The sequence below is a fragment of the Rhineura floridana genome, chromosome 3 (genome assembly GCF_030035675.1).
Source record: "Rhineura floridana isolate rRhiFlo1 chromosome 3, rRhiFlo1.hap2, whole genome shotgun sequence".
NCBI classification, from domain to species: domain Eukaryota; kingdom Metazoa; phylum Chordata; class Lepidosauria; order Squamata; family Rhineuridae; genus Rhineura; species Rhineura floridana.
Window position 1 is genome coordinate 3,649,973 of NC_084482.1, and position 16,139 is coordinate 3,666,111.

General features: G+C 43.1%; 1 protein-coding gene across 4 annotated transcripts in view; it reads left to right on the forward strand.

The window, feature by feature from the left end:
- Positions 1 to 16,139, forward strand: part of CRB3 (crumbs cell polarity complex component 3) — a 36,562-nt gene that overhangs the window by 4,297 nt on the left and 16,126 nt on the right. The window contains exon 2 of one of the 4 annotated variants that reach the window (XM_061613905.1): positions 10,104 to 10,186. The exons of the other annotated variants lie outside the window; for them this stretch is intronic. The gene's annotated coding sequence lies outside the window, so the exon portion shown is untranslated. The remainder of the gene's footprint in view (positions 1 to 10,103; positions 10,187 to 16,139) is intronic. 4 annotated transcript variants of the gene reach the window in all.

Consider the following 16,139-nt stretch of genomic DNA (forward strand, 5'->3'; position numbering starts at 1 on the left):
TGTTAAATTTACAGTACCGGAGTATATTTCTATTAGGATATTTCAGCAGTTAAAGTTATAATTAATTGCTCTGTACTAAGCTGTCTAGTGGATGCTGTGCATTTTCCTATTTTAAGGACATAACGAGTGCCTTTCTGGGTCAGACCAAGGTCCGCCTGGGCCAGCATTCTTTGCAGACCTTCTAGCAACTGGCGGGTATGAAATAGCCTGCTGGAAACTGGCTCGTAGCATTCTGCCCACTTGGTTTAGGCTCGTGCGGAAGAGGGAATTTCAGTAGGTGCAGCCGGGTTTCAGTTATTCAAACAAACGCAGCCAACGGGGGAGTTTGATGGCAGGGTTTGTTTGTTTTCTTTCTTTGGCGAGAGGTGGTCTTATTTCTATGGCTGCTAGTGGGGCTGCCAAATAACTAATTAAAAACAAAAAGCACACGCCCTGGCTTGCTTTGCTTGGAATCGCTGCATTGATATAAGCATAAGCATCTGTTAATGTCTCTGGTTAGAAACAGCAGAACAGAAATTTGGGGGTGGCTTGTGTCCACCGCTGTTGTTTTGGCAAACCTATGCAGGGCACAATTTGATTTTAATTCTCTTTTGGTTTGCACTTGCTTTGGGCTCACTGTGCCCCAGGTTAGGATTATGTTGATTTACCAAGATTTGAAGACATTGTTGGTGATGCGTTAGTTGTTCTTTGCTTGTTGGGTAGGCCTTCTTAGGCTCTTAATTTGACTTGAGGGTAACGCTGAAGATGACCCCAAAGTTTCAGCTGGAGTGCAATACAGTTGTCTGACTTCTGACCAGGTTTTCAGAGTAAGTGATCAGTTTTTCAGGCCAGGTATTCTGTACCAGTTAACAGGAACAGCAGGTGGAGAGGTCCTGCTTGCTAATTTCTCATAGGAGGCTGGTTGGCTGCCAAGATGCTCGAGTAGATGGGCCTTTAGTCTGATGTAGCAGAATGTTCTTATGTTTATATACGTTATGCCTATTCTAAAATAACTTCAGTGGCTGTCTGTTTGCTTCTGGGCCTAATTCAAGGTGCTGGTACTTACCTTTAAAGCCCTAAACAGCCTGACATTGAATACTTGAAGGAGCGTCTGTTCCCATACCAACCTGCCAGTGCTTTAGGAGATTCCACCAAGTCCCTTCTCCAAGAGCTTCCAGTATCAGTGGTATGCTATTTACTTACAAGGAAGAGAGCTTCCTTAGCAGTGATCCCTTGATTATGGAATATCCTCCCTGAAGGGGTTTGCCTAGCAACTACATTGTAATCTTTTTGGCACCAGGCCCAAACATGTTTAATTTAGCTTGACATTTTAATCTGCTATAGCTTCTAGTTCTGCTTTTAAGTTGGGTGCTTTTTTTTTGGACTGCCTTCAAGTCGATTCCGACTTATGGCAACCCTATGAATAGGGTTTTCATGGTAAGCAGTATTCAGAGGTGGTTGCCTTCCTCTGTGGCTGAGAGGCAGTGACTGGCCCAAGGTCACCGAGTGAGCTTCATGGCTGTGTGGGGATTTGAACCCTGGTCTCCTAGGTCGTAGTCTTAACACCTTAACCACTACACCACACTGGCTCTTTTAAGTTGTGTGCAGGGAACCTTTAATCCTCCAGATGTTGCTCAACTATAACTCCTATCCACCTGCGCAAGAATGAGGCTAGTGGCCAGGGATGATGGGATTGTAGTTCTGCAACAGTAGTCGGCTGTTTCATTATCAGGGCATAGTCTCCCAGGATATTCTCAGCAGTGGTATTCTTGCATAGCTCCCATCCATGTAAATGGAGTTTTTTATTATAATGAAAAGTACATTATAATGTAAAGTACACTGCCCTGAAATCCAAATAGGATGAAGAGTAGTATATAAATGTTTTAAATAATAAAGTACCATATACACACTGTAATGTTTGCAGATAAAATGGACTATCCTCCTTGCTCTGTTTTTGTGTATGAGAATAACTCCTGCTTGGGGAACTGCTTCTTGAGGGTCCTGGTGACTCACCTGCTGCACCTGAGAATGCCAGCTTTCTTTCTTTCTTTCTTTCTTTCTTCTTTCTTTCTTTCTTTCTTTCTTTCTTTCTTTCTTTCTTTCTTTCTTTCTTTCTTTCTTTCTTTCTTTTCTTTCTTTCTTTCTTTCTTTCTTTCTTTCTTTCTTTCTTTCTTTCTTCTTCTTTCTTTCTTTCTTTCTTTCTTTCTTTCTTTCTTTCTTTCTTTCTTCTTTCTTCTTTCTTTCTTTCTTTCTTTTCTTTCTTTCTTTCTTTTCTTTTTTCTTTCTTTCTTTCTTTCTTTCTTTCTTTCTTTCTTTCTTTCTTTCTTTCTTTCTTTCTTTCTTCTTTCACTAGGGCTCCTGTAACCTTTTTACCGGTATTGAGAAGCATACTGCCTCTGACTGTGGAGGTAGAGCATAGCCATTATGGCTAGTAGCCTTATTTTCCAGGAATTTGTCTAATTCCCTTTTAAAGCCATCCAAGTTGGTAGCCATCACTACCTCTTGTGGATTGAATTCTATAGTTTAACTGTGTGCTTCAGTTGGTAGGTAGTGGGGTGTACATAGTGGCAGCTAGTGTTGAAGTAAGATTCAATTGCCAGTCTGGTCAGCTTCTGTGCATGGGGACTGTCTTCGCCTTCATCTCAGACAGCAAAATGTCTTGACAGCAAGTCATATATGAAGAGGGCAACCAGAATGAGCAAGGGGATGGAGCGACTCCCTTACGAGGAAAGGCTGCAGCATTTGGGGCTTTTTAGTTTAGAGAAAAGGCGGGTCAGAGGAGACATGATAGAAGTGTATAAAATTATGCATGGCATTGAGAAAGTGGATAGAGAAAAGTTCTTCTCCCTCTCTCATAATATTAGAACTCGTGGACATTCAAAGAAGCTGAATGTTGGAAGATTCAGGACAGACGAAAGGAAGTACTTCTTTACTCAGTGCATAGTTAAACGATGGAATTTGCTCCCACAAGATGTAGTAATGGCCACCAGCTTGGATGGCTTTAAAAGAAGATTAGACAAATTCATGGAGGACAGGGCTATCAATGGCTACTAGCCATGATGGCTGTGCTCTGCCACCCTAGTCAGAGGCAGCATGCTTCTGAAGACCAGTTGCCAGAAGCCTCAGGGGGGGAGAGTGTCCTTGCACTCGGGTCCTGCTTGCGGGCTTCCCCCAGGCACCTGGTTGGTCACTGTGAGAACAGGATGCTGGACTAGATGGGCCACTGGCCTGATCCAGCAGGCTCTTCTTATGTTCTTATGTTCTTAAGTGGTGTATGTAGTTCTGATGTTAGCTCAAACTTTTTTATTTTTTGTTTGTTTGTTTGCTTTGCACCACTGATTGTGGGGATCCTGACAAGGATTCAACATCACAGAGTGACTTCCACCAACATAATTCAACATCACACAGTGATTTCCTCCAAGATGAAATGAGCTTGTCATGCTTGCATGGAGTTGGTATCACCTCCCATTTTGACAGATGACTCACAGAAACCTGCCAAAGGTCATGGGAATGAGTTTTGTCTTGAAGCTGTCTTTTTGACCTAGTCTTCTAGCTGCCACATCATGATCCCAGAACTAAGGAAAGAATTTGCCACTGCAGGGATGGCTTGTATAAAAGCCTGAGAGAAACTGCTGGTTCCTCTTTGCCCATTTCAGTTTCATGGAGCAAAACGTAATGTAAATGTTTGCTCCTATATATTAAGGAAGTGTCAGCATGATTTTCTGCATAAAGAGAAGCCCTTCCTAATCAAACAATGGGAGAGTGTAGTTAGCGAATAGCACTTCAGTTTTCAATTTTCAAGGTAGCGTAATGGCTAGAGTGTCAGACCAAGAGACTGAGAGACCAGGGTTCAAATCCATACTTGTCCATGAGCTTACTCGGTGACCTTGGGCCACTCACAGTCTCTCAGCCAATCCTATCTCATACCTTGAGCAACTTGGAGAAAAAGTGGGATTCACATATAATAAACAAGCAAACAAGCCCTTCCCTTGCCAAAAACTCCTGAGGACAGGGTGGCCAAATTCATAAAGCTGCAACCCTGTGCTCACTTATTAGGGAATTAGCTCCCTTTGAACTCCGTGGGATTTGCTTCCATGTAACCATATAACATACAAATGGTTGTTCTCCCCTCACCCCCATTACTGCTTCTCTTCCTTAGCATCCCCCATTCCAGCTTCTGTGTCTCCAACCCATGATCACCACCAGCAGCCCTTTCCATCATCTAGCTGTTCCTTACATATTGGCACCTTGAGAATCAATTAGTTTATTCCCTACCAGACAGGTTGTGATTGTAGTCTTAAAAGGCTTTAAATATAAAACAAACATCCATGTGTGGATGCAGAATATCTCTGAATATCAGCTGTTGGGGGAGAAAGAAGGGAAACTATCTTCTTCATGGTCTCTTTCCGAGCTTCTTTTTAGAAACTAAACACTAGACTGATCTTAGTCTGATTCCATGTGGCAGCTGGTATGTCACTGGTGCCACTGTGTCCTTCATCTGAATGTCCTGGTGGAGCAGACCAAAGGCCCATCTAGTCCAGCATTCTGATTTCACAGTGGCCAATCAGATGCCTATGGGAACTTTGATTATTTAAAACTTAATATTTTGAAGCTAACTATGGAATAAGAGGGCTAGCCCTTGAATAAAAGGAAAATGAAAAGAGCAGGCATAAATGGACAACTCTGCACAATGAAGAAAGAGTTACAACGAATATCTTTCAAAGACTTTTCTTTGGATTTTTGAATAGTTTTCCCCCCCACATTGGTCGTACCTGATTTTATCTTTTATTTTTATCTTTTCAGTTCTTTTATTCTCATTCCCTCATATGTATATGCACATATATACATGTCTGTATGTTTGTGTGTGTGTATGCATAATGTATTTTATGCATTTTAATTTACTATAATGTTTGTGTTTTTATTGTGTATTTTATTATATATGTGTGCAATTTTATTGTAGCCACCTTGAGTACCCTACTGTAGGGTAGAAGGGCGGGATAGAAATATTTTAAATAAAATAAATAAAGTAATTGCACCAATGAATTCAGGATACTAATGTCCAAACTGTGGGAAGCTCCAGAAGGTTCTTTCCAAGGTGGATGATTCTGGGCCAGTTTGTACATTCAGCAGTGGTATACATTTGGTGGTAATGCTTTTTTTTGTCTGTTCCATTTTAAACTGCAGGTAGGTAACTGAATATTTCAATCGTTCCCCACCAACTAAAACCTTCCATAGAAAACAACAAATCAACAAAACTAGCATAGAATCATAGAATCAACAAAACTAGCACATCAGAAAGACTTCCCTTTAGCCTTTTCCCTGATGCTATGTTTCTGTGGGGGGCGGTTATTCCAAAATGCAGCCCCAAATGGTATTGTTCAGCACTTGATTCTGTTGACTGTATATAGTGAACCTGTGTGCATGAGAATGGCAGATGAGTGTCAACTTTGTAATAAGCACACTGGGAAAATATATAGCAAGTATTCACTGGTGAACACTATATTTGCAGAAACTATCCAGGCAAGAAGTCTTAGGTTCAGAGTAGGAAGGTCACTGGAAGCATCAATTTGCAAGGTGGTGGGGCTGAAAAAGGATAGCTTAATGTTAGGAAATAATGAGTGGGTCAAAAATAAGTGCCTATGCTGGATCAGACCAAGGCAGTCTTGTAAGATCCTTTCACAACCAGCAGATGGTTGTTTGGTGACAATGTGGAAGTGGACCTTCATGGTGATGTCACCCACCCTCTGGAATGCCCTCCCTTGGGCCATTAGTGAGGCAGACACAGTAATGAACATAAATGCTTCTTAAAAATGTGCATGTTTACCCAAGCTTTCCTTTTAATTTTTTGTTTTGTGCACTGTTCAGATATATTTGTGATATATAGCTGTGTATTGGTTTTTACCTAATTTTAAGGAAGTTTTATTGAATGTTGTTTGTATTTTTATTGTTTTTATGTAAACCACTTACCGATTTTTGCTACATTAAGTGCTATATCCTTTTTATATACTATTATATTTTCAGTTGTGGCTGGTTAGTTGCCCTCGGAAAGCCCACAAGCAGAGCAAGAGGGGGATAGCCAGTCCCTGTTGCTTGCCCCAATATCTCAAAGCCATTACTTACATAATGGCAGTAAGGTAAATTAACCCTCCTCAACCTGGCCCCCCAGATCTCTGTGAAAGGAATTTGTGATGTGCTCTGGTGGTGATGAGGTGTGTGTGTTTGCAGTTCAAAGTGGTAGTGGTGGGAGCCAAAAATTCCACAGAGCGTGTCCAAGCCGTTGGGCCTACCTAATACAGATCTTTAGATTCCAGCCAATGTGTAATTAACCAAGACAATTCATTGCCACAGGGGATAGGTAAGGCTTTCAGAAAAGGATTAGATCTATTCATTGGTGGGTACCAGCCACAATAACCAGGCAGGCATCCTTTTATGGTGCCTGCCAGATGTTGTGGCCCAACTGGCCCTGCTTGTGAACTTGCTAGGCAGCCTTTCCCAACTAGTGGGCCACCAGGAGTTGCTGGACCACAACTCCCATCAGCCTCAGCCAGCATTGCCAATGGTCAGGAAAGATGGGAATTGTGGTCCAACAACATCTGGTGGCCCAGTAGTTGGGAAAGGCTGTGCTAGGGACATCTTATGGGATTGTTGCATGCCGGAAGCTGGGCTAGGTGTATGATTGATCTGACTCAGTACATAAAATTCCTACAGGCTGACTATTATGCAATGCAGTTTTGTTTTCCACACTGGAAATGGAGCAATGATTGACGTGTACTCTCACTGAACCGGTAATCTGGGAAATGTTCTGTTTGAAATGTTCTGCCAGGCTGTTGGTGGGGTGCTTCTGCATGTGCAAAATATCCTGGGGCGGAGAGGACTTTGCTCGTAGGGAAAGCAGAAGGTGGCAATGAAGTACTAGAACTTCAAAGCACTCCTTTGAGGTGGGGGGGATGAAAAGGTCTTAGAATGAGCAGCATCACTGTACAAGAATACAAGGGGACAGGTCCCTGACCCAAGGAGCTTACACTCTAAAATGTGACACACAGGAAGCAAGGGTGCACAGGAGCTACAAGGATAAGCAGGGGGAAATATGTGATTGTTTCAGTTACATATTCTTAGGCTGGGTTACAGGCTTGAAGGTACAGTAGGGCCCCGCTTCCCGGTGCTTCGCTTCCCGGCGTTCTGCTAATGCGGCGGCTTTCATTCCCTGTTTTAAAGCCGATTTTGCGCTTTTGCATCATTTTCGCGTGATACACCCCATTATACTCAATGGGTTTCCACTTTATGGCGATTTCCGCTTTATGGCGGGGGTCCGGAATGGAACCTGCCATATAAGTGGGGCCTGCCTGTACTGCCTTCAAGTCGATTCCAACTTATGGCAACCCTATGAATAGGGTTTTCATGAGGCAGTGACTGGCCCAAGGTCACCCAGTGAGCTTCATGGCTATGTGGGGATTTGAACCCTGGTCTCCCAGGTCGTAGTCCCAACACCTTCACCACTGCACCACACTGGCTTGGCCCATGAGCATCCCAATTGGAGGTCAGCCATTATCAAAGGTGCTATGGACTTTGAAGAAGCACGAGTACAGGGCGAAAGGGACAAACGAGCTAAGCGGAAGGCACGTCAAGCAAATCCTCATCATGACCATCTTCCATCTGGAAACCTATGTCCTCACTGTGGGAGGCTGTGTGGATCCAGAATTGGCCTCCACAGTCACTTACGGACCCACCATTAAAGACCTTATCTTGGAAGACAATCTTACTTGGCCACGAGTGATCGCCAATGAATGAATGAATACAGGCTTGGCTATGGCAGGAAGTCACACTTCTTAGTAAACAAAAGATTTAATGTCTAGAATGTATGTAAAACCTGAGGAAATAAGTTGGGATCCTGGGAGCCTTTTTTTCAGCAGGGCTAACTATTAACATTTGGGGATCTGCTAATATTTGGGAAGTAGATATGGAATAAGATGGCTTTTCCCAATCTGGTGTCTTCCAAATGTTTGGGACCACAAACACGGCAACATTTCTTTCTTTCTTTCTTTCTTTCTTTCTTTCTTTCTTTCTTTCTTTCTTTCTTTCTTTCTTTCTTTCTTTCTTTCTTTCTTTCTTTCTTTCTTTCTTTCTTTCTTTCTTTCTTTCTTTCTTTCTTTCTTTCTTAAATTTATATCCCATCCTTCCTCCAGAAGGAGCCCAGGATGGCAAACATATCAACAAAACCATTTAACAACAAAAATGAAAGCATTCTAAAACCATTAAAAACATTCTAAAAATATACATAGAGTTAAAAACATTCTAAAAATACAATTACAGTTTAAAATGTTCTTTCATCCATTAATTCATTGCCAGGAATAGTCCCTTCAGCCATCAAATGCCTGGGTAAACAGGAATGTTTTCAAATTCCTCCTGAAAGTCAATAGTGACGGAGACAGATGCACCTCACTGGGGAGGGCATTCCATAAATGGGGAGCCACCACTGAAAAGGCCCTGTCATGGGTCTGCACCAACCAGGCAACCCTAGATGGTGGCACCACCAACAAGGCCTTGCCTGCTGATCATAGGATTCAAGAATGTTAATATTGAGGAAGGTGGTCTTTTAGATACTTGTGCTCCAAGCCATTTAGGACTTTATATGCTAGTATTAACACCTTGAATTGGGTCCTGTAGTGCAGTGCAGTGTGTTCAGGACCAGTGACACATAGTACCATTGGGCTGCATTACTTACTGACTTAGCAGCTGCATTCTGTCCTAGCTGCAGCCTCCAGGCTGTTTTCAAGCAGCCCCACATACAGCACATTACAGTATTCCAGATAGGAAGTCACCAGAGCATGGAAAACTGAGGCTAAGTTGTCCTGGTCCAGGAACAGCTGTAGCTGGCAAATCAGCCGTAGCTGGCAAATCAGCCTTAGCTAAGCATAAGCACTCATAGACACAGAAGCCACTTTGGAGCCTAATGACAAGTTGGAATCCAAAAGTACTCCCAGACTACGAACCTGTTCCTTCAGGAGAAGTACAATCCTGCCCAGAATGCGTTATGCTCCACCTACTTGACAGCTAGGGCTGATGGGAATTGTAGTCCAAGACATAGCATAGTGGGGAGGAGAGCCTGGCTGGGAGTCCAGAGTCTGTGAATTCAAATCCTCGCTCATGTCTCCTGGGTGTAAAGGACAAGCTAAAGATCACCCCCACAGTGAGTGGCTCAGGGGTTATGTGCCCTGCCACCTGTGCAGCCGTGGGCAAACTGCAGAGTCCCAAGGAGCCCAGTTGCCCCCCAGCTGGCAGTTGCAGACAAGGAAGGGGCTGGCTTGTGCAGCTGTGGCAAGCTGAGCAGGCCCTAGCCAGCTGGGGAGGACTAGCCTCAGAGGGAGGCAATGGGAAACCCCCTCTGAATACCGCTTACCATGAAAACCCTATTCATTGGGTAGCCATGAATTGGGATTGACTTGCAGTCCGGTTTTTTTTTCAAATTTGGGGAGGGCTGGCATCACAAGCAGCTCAGGACTTGGCTTATTGGACCTATGACTGGGGTGTGATCCAGCAGAAAGGAATTGCTCTAACCTTCCCTTTCCTGCAGTGTGCTTTACTGAGGGTGGTATTGGGTGAAGAGATCCAATCCATATTAGAAGCACTTCTTGCAGCCTGAAGAAGTGGCAACAGTTTTGTGTTTGGATTAGGTAGTAGAGAGGGAAGGGATGGGGGTGGAGATTTGTGTATCTTGAGTGTTGTATGAAGGTGGTATAGTAAGGATGAATACAAATGTACATTGTTTGAGTGATTGGGGGATTGTACTCACTGTTTGTATAGAGATATACAGTTACCTGTCCATGACTGAATTTGGTGGAAATTAGTTGCGCTCTTTTGCAGCAGGTGCTGGCAATAAGTGCCAGCCAATAAAAATTCACCTCTTCTCCCATCCCAAGAATAGTTTTTTGGCAGTTCTTAAAATGGATTTTTGTTTTTAAAATGGCAAAGAAATGCATAAATTAGGGTGCAGATGGACTTTAACTCTCATCACCCCCAGTTAGCATGACCAATGGTCAGGGTTGATGGGAGTTGAAGAACATCTGAGGGGCCACAGATTCCTCATGCCTGTTTTAAATCAATAAACATTTCATATTTATTCATAGCCAGCCTGATGAACGGAAGGAGGAGCAAGGCAAATGACTGAGATCAGTGTTCAGATCAGTGATACTCTCATAACATATTAGATGTAAGTTTATATGTATTTTTATTTCTAAAATTGCATATCCCACCCTTCATTGTTGGCATTCTCAGGGTGCTTTACAGAATATGTTGTTGTTGTTATTTGCAATTACATAATAACATGGAAATAAGATAGAACAGCAGCAAACTCCAATCAAAAAGAGATCTATAACAGCTTGAAAGGAAGGGGAGGGGGAGCCAGGCCTGATTCCTGGGAGAAAAAAGAAGCAGCAAGTCTTGTTAAAGGTTTGTTTGTGCATGAACTAGGACTTCCCCTTTTAGGCTAGTTGCCAGAAGTGGGGGATATGGAGCCAGGAAAAAAGATCTTGGTGAGGTGTGGTTTTCTTTCTCTCTCTCCCTCCCTTCCTCCCAGGGCCAGTCCTTGTGTCCTGTATGTAGCAGCGTCAAACTGTGTTCCTCTGCCATGTGTGTCCTCTCTTGCCCCCGCTTCTATTCTGCAGTAGCTATGTCATCAAGTTAAGTAACTCTGCTACTTGGTGACTATTGCCCAGCCCCAGCTTGTGAGTGCATGCTGGCTTTTTTTAGACCTCCTCCCTGCCCTACCCTGAAGGTTTAAGGGAAGGTTGCATTAAATTACAATATAACCCTATTTTTATTTTATCCTCCCCTCAATCTCCCTGAGGTGAGGTGAGTTCACACTAGAAGTTATTTGAAGTGGGGCTTTCTGGTTCATGGCAAGATTTGACTAGATTTTGTGGCAGTCAGGGAGCAGAGAGATGGATTTTATTAAGAGCACCCTTAGCACCTCCCCATTCAAGCAGTGCTTTGGGGAGAGTTCCCCATATTATGTGGCTAGTTGACAAAGAGCTGTAGCTGACCCTGGTTCTCTGGTTAATGTTTCTATATCCATGTGTTTTGTTCACATATGGCATTTAGGTGTACACCTAAAACATTATCTGACCATTGGCCCTGAACCTCTGACAGGTTCACAGGTTCAGAGAAACTGGAACGGGTTCAGAGGAGGGCAACAAGGATGATCAGGGGACTGGAAACAAAGCCTTATGAGGAGAGACTGAAAGAACTGGGCATGTTTAGCCTGGAGAAGAGAAGACTGAGGGGAGATATGATAGCACTCTTCAAGTACATGAAAGGTTGTCACATAGAGGAGGGCCAGCATGTCTTCTTGATCATCCCAGAGTGCAGGACATGGAATAATGGACTCAAGTTGCAGGAAGCCAGATTTCGACTGGACATCAAGAAAAACCTCCTAACTGTTAGAGCCATACGACAATGGAACCAATTACCTAAAGAGGTAGTGGGCTCTCTGACACTGGAGGCATTCAAGAGGCAGCTGGACAGCCATCTGTCGGGAATGCTTTGATTTGGATTCCTGCATCGAGCGGGGGGGTTGGACTTGATGGCCTTATAGGTCCCTTCCAACTCTACTATTCTATGATTCTATGACCTGGAGTTTATCCAGCAAAATGATTAATCTGGACATGACTTGGAGCAAGGACTCTCCAGATCTATCCCTCACTCTAATTACCCATGTGCAGTGAAAATCTATAGCCCTCCAGGTGTTGGTGGGCTCCAGTGCCTATCACCTGCAGCCAGCATGGTCAATGGTCAGGAATGATGGGAATTGCAGTCAGGGCCAGATTATCCATTAGGCTTAGTAGGCTGAAGCCTAGGGGCCTGGAGCTCTTGGGGGCTTGTGATCCGCGGAAGCAGGACAGGAGCCGCGGATTGCAGGACAAGAGCTTCCGAACCACCTGCCATCCTCCCACTTCACTTACCTTTTTCTCCGCTGTTTTTTGCAGTTTGCCATCAATCAAGATGGCGGCCGAAGTTGGTACATGACTCCAGAAAAGCTGTCAAAAATGTATAGTAATGTCTCTAATGTTTGTTGGAAATGTAAACAACAAGAAGGATCTTTTTATCATATGTGGTGGTCATGTAAAAAGGCGAAATTATTTTGGGCACAGATAGGTAGGAAGATGCAAAAAATTCTAAAGATAAATATTCAGTCAAAACCAGAATTTTTTTTATTGGGTTTTATGGATAAACAAATAGAAAAGAAATATGGAAGAATAATATTATATATGATTACGGCAGCAAGATTATTATATGCACAAAAGTGGAAAATGGAATCAACACCAACAATGGAAGAATGGTTATTGAAATTAATGGACTTAGTAGAAATGGATAAATTGACATGTTTACTTAGAGAAAAATCGACAGATACATTTCTTAAGGAATGGAAACCTCTCTTAGACTTTTTGTTGAAAGATCAAAATAAAATGATGATACTGGGATTTGACGATTAATTAAGACAGCCTATGGAGAAAAGGGACTCTGTATGTATACATTAAGGGACAGGTTTGATGTATATTATATACTTATAGCTGATCTGCGACAAATCGGAAGTCAACTATTTTATTTTCATTTTTTTGTTGATGTATTGTTAGGTCTTTTTGACTTTGTTTTGTTTGTTTTTGGAAAAATTTGAATAAAAATTATTAAAAAAAAAAAAAGATGGCGGCCGAGGTTTCCCTAAGGGGTTGAAGCCTCTGCCGCCATCTTGCTGCCATCAAGCAAGATGGCGGCAGAGGCTTCAGCCCCTTAGGGAAACCTCGGCCGCCATCTTGATTGATGGCAAACCTGTGAGTGCAGTGCGCGCAGCCGCAAAAAAAGCGGAAAGGTAGGTGAAGCGGGGGGGATGGGATGGGACGGCAGGCAGCTCAGAATCAGCCTAGTGGCCCTCCTCAGCTTAATCTGGCCCTGATTGCAGTTCAACAATGTCGGGAGGGCCACAGTTCCCCATTACTGATGTACAGGGTTTTAGAGGCTTCTAGTGAAAGGGTGCCTGATGTCAGCTCTTCAGGGTAAGGAATGCAGGTTTCTCAAGCGAGGGATGGGTTAGTGCCTAGAACAGCAGCTGACAGAAGGCCCTGGGTGATCCTGTTTTGTTTCCACCTGGGATTAATGGCTTCCTGTCAAATGCTCCGATTTGCTTGATCACCTTTGGGAAATACTCAGTGCTGCTGCTCTGGAAAGATGAAGATTCTTAGACATCTTGGTTGATTCAAATCCTGAGCTTTGGGGTGGTAGGGGGGTAGGCTAGATAGCCTTTGGAGGATAGTTATGAAAGGGATTACTTTGCAGCAAATGTCATAATCCCTTGCTGGAGGGATTTATGTCTGAGTAAAAAGAGTAACAGTGTGATTCAACTCCTTGATTGAGAAGACCTCTAAGTCTTAACTCTGGCCAGAAGGTGAAGTCTAGTGGTTAGAGCAGGAGGATCCTTGAGATGTAAAGAGCCTTCTAATTGTAGGCATTGTTATTTGTTACTGTTTTTACATTTATTTGCCATTCTTCCTTGAAGGAGCTCAAGGTAGCAGTACATGGTTCTCATCCTCGTTTTATCTTCACAACAACCCTATGAGGTAGGTTAGGCTGAACTTGACCAAGGTCACCTAGTGAGCTTCATGGCTGAGTGGGGAATCTGAACCCTCGTCTTCCAGGTCCTAGTCCAGCAGTCAAACCACTACACCACACTGGGTCTCACATCTCTGGGTGTGTGTTAGAGTCAAAACTCTAGAAATCATTGGCAGTGATCCTTACACCTGTAGTTTGATATCTCTTTGTTGCAATTCTGTTCCTTTTCTCACCTTGTAACGTGGTAGAATGCTAATATGGGTGGTTATGAAGCTTGGCCTCTTTCCCCTCTGGAGGATTCCGATCTGTAATTCTCCAGCCCTTTGTCTGGTTTCACCTGGGGAAATTCCTATGACCACAGACCCCAAGGAGATACTTTCTCATTGAGATATTGATGGATCTCCCCCCCCTTCCTTCTGACTGTGTCTTTCCCCTCCAGAGAACAACACACTGGATGGAAACCCCTTGGTGCTCCTTTCCTACAGGTGTAAATGACTCAGCTCTGCTCTTGTGGTCTTGGTTTTTATGATAATATTTTGATTTATGATTTGGCTGAATTGCATATTGTTTTATATTTTATGCTGTTGGTATTGATAGTCATCTTGAATTTGTTCTGAAAAATTACGCTGGCTATAAATTGTTTTTAAAAAATACGTAAACACTTTCCCTTTGTTATTGGAGCCATTTGTTCTGTCTCAGCCAAGCCTTGAGAAAGAATGAGTTCATATGTAGGGTATAAATCAGGTGAGGAATTAGTGGCTCTCCAAATGCTGTTGGGCTATAACTTTCATTATCCCTGACCATTGGCCATGCTGGTGCTGAGTGGGGCTGATGAGAGTGTTATGAAGGGCCACAAGTTTGTATAAATAGTGCTGAAACTGGATGCACATAAACTTCCTGTGCTAACAAGTTAATTTCTTTGTTCTCTTTCTGGTGAATTGCCTTGCTAAAGTGATCTGTTCAGGGTTTCCCCCCCCCTTTCTCTCTACTTGCATTGACAGTCATGAGCTTGCTACTGTTCACAGAGCAAAATGATAGGCAAAGTAAAAAGGCGCTCAAAGTATGACTGAAGAGGTCCAGAACTAACAACTTGTTTTGCATCCAGACATCATCAATATAGTCTCACACTGTAAGTACATTCCACACACACCCTCCCGCCGCAAATTTCCAAAAGTTCAGTGCATGTCATAAAAATTGTTTCAGAGTCAGTGTCCTGCACCATCTAAATAGGAACAAATTTAATGTGCAGTATCCATTCTTTTATTGAGTAAGAAAATAAACGCTGTGCATATTTTTAATAGATACAGCTGCAGGGTGTGGTGCTGTCCCCTAGAAAAATGGCATAAAAGGGACATTATGACCCATGTAATTAGTCTAACTGGTTCCTGCTGGGCTGTCTGGACTTGCTCTCATTCCTGGATCCAGTTGATGAGGGTTGCTAGGACAGACCTTGCACACTCACTTAGAGCTTCTTGTAAACTCACATGGCACTTTGAGTACATTTGGCAGGAAAGAGCAGCTGCTTTGATGGCTGAAGGGAAACTGTTGCTGGCAACCTTGGTGGAATGATGTTTTTAAGATATAACTGGGTTTTAGTATACTTTTCTTTTTGTTGTTAAATTGCTTTGTTCGTGCTGCCCTAGGTTCCTTCAAGAGGAAGGGCGGGATATACATTCAATAAATAAATAATAATAGTTCTGGCTCCCTGGTGAGTGTACCTTGTATGACACACACGTCTGCAAACCCATCCCATTTTTAAGTATGTGCTTAACATATCTTAGGTGTACACCTAAAAAATGAAATATGTTCATTGACCCTAGGGGCCAGTTTAGTCACTCTTGCCATTCCTGAGGATTCAGCTGCTATAGACCAAGTACATTCTTGCCCAGCGCAGTGCTTGATGTAGTGACTGTGTTTTTCCCTAGGCGCAATTTGTGTGAATGAGAGGGGGCGGGCCCATGCTGAAAACTCAAGGGAATTGTCACTAGGAAGCATTGGCTGTCTCCAAGAATGTGCAAGGCCAGATGTTAACTTCTGTTACAAGGCTGCATCTCTTCTTACTACACCCTCCATGGGAAATTGCCAGTTCAGGAGAACATCTTTGGCCACATTCACACTGTACATTTATTCCACTTGTAACAGCCATGGCTTCTTCCAAAGACTCCTGGGAAGTGTAGATTGTGAAAGGTGCTAAGAGTTGTCAAGAAACCCCAAGGGCCGGATGCAGTTCCCCCCAAAGCCCGCCCTCCCCCAGAAAAAAATGCATTTCTGTTTAAAAAAAATCTTGTTGAGTTAATGTTTATTTATTTTATTATATATATTTGTGTATTGCAACATATGCATACTCATATCTGAATGGTGTCCAATTCTGAAAAATCACTAATAAATAGGGTTGCCAGGTCAGAAGCATCCCAAAACCTGAGATTTGAGGGGCGGGCCCGAGTGATGTCACAGGGTGGGCCCGAGTGATGTCATGGGGCGGGCCCCAGTGATGTCATTAAGTATGATACATTAAGCATCAATCACAGTTGCTTGGAGCATACAATTAAAAAAAATCTGAT